Genomic DNA, 572 nt, shown 5'->3' with positions numbered 1-572 from the left:
TTATTTATTTATTTTTTTAAAGAGAGAAAATAAAGTAAGTGTTGCCGGGCAGGTGGCAAACTTGGACCCTTGGGCACTGTTGCTGGGGATGTCAAATGGCGCAGCTGCTGAGAGAAGCAGCACGAGGGTCCTCAAAACATGATACACAGAACCCCCATGGGACCCAGCCCCCCACTTCTCGGTATGTGTCCCCCGACACTGAAAAGAAGCGTCCTGAAGAGATGCCTGTACATCCACGTTCATAGCCCCATCAGCCACAACAGCCTCAGCGTGGACGCAAGCCAAGTGCCTGTCGGCCGCTCAGGATCAACCCACGGTGTGCTACTCCTGCCGTGGAATATTACTCAGCCTTGAAAAAGGGAGGGGATCCTGGACCAGCTGGCTACATTGCAATGAGCCTCGAGGACATTATGCCGAGTGCAACGAACCAGTCACTGACGGACAGATGCTGTGTGATTCTGCTCATAAGAGTTGCCTACAGGAGTCAGACACATAGACAATGTAGAGTGCAGGTTGCCAGGGGCAGGGGGGAGAGGGGGATGGGGAATTGGAAAAAAAATCAGTTTCCAGTA

The 572-nt window shown here is 52.1% G+C and overlaps 1 protein-coding gene across 1 annotated transcript in view; it reads left to right on the top strand.

The window, feature by feature from the left end:
• Positions 1–572, top strand: part of NKD1 (naked cuticle homolog 1 (Drosophila)) — a gene marked incomplete at its 3' end in the record, with an annotated part of 51,438 nt that overhangs the window by 46,543 nt on the left and 4,323 nt on the right. The window lies entirely within an intron of this gene.

The sequence above is a fragment of the Myotis brandtii genome, unplaced genomic scaffold (genome assembly GCF_000412655.1).
Source record: "Myotis brandtii unplaced genomic scaffold, ASM41265v1 scaffold633, whole genome shotgun sequence".
Taxonomy (NCBI): Eukaryota; Metazoa; Chordata; class Mammalia; order Chiroptera; family Vespertilionidae; genus Myotis; species Myotis brandtii.
Note: the sequence above shows the minus strand (reverse complement) of the source record. Positions and strands in the feature narration are given on the sequence as shown.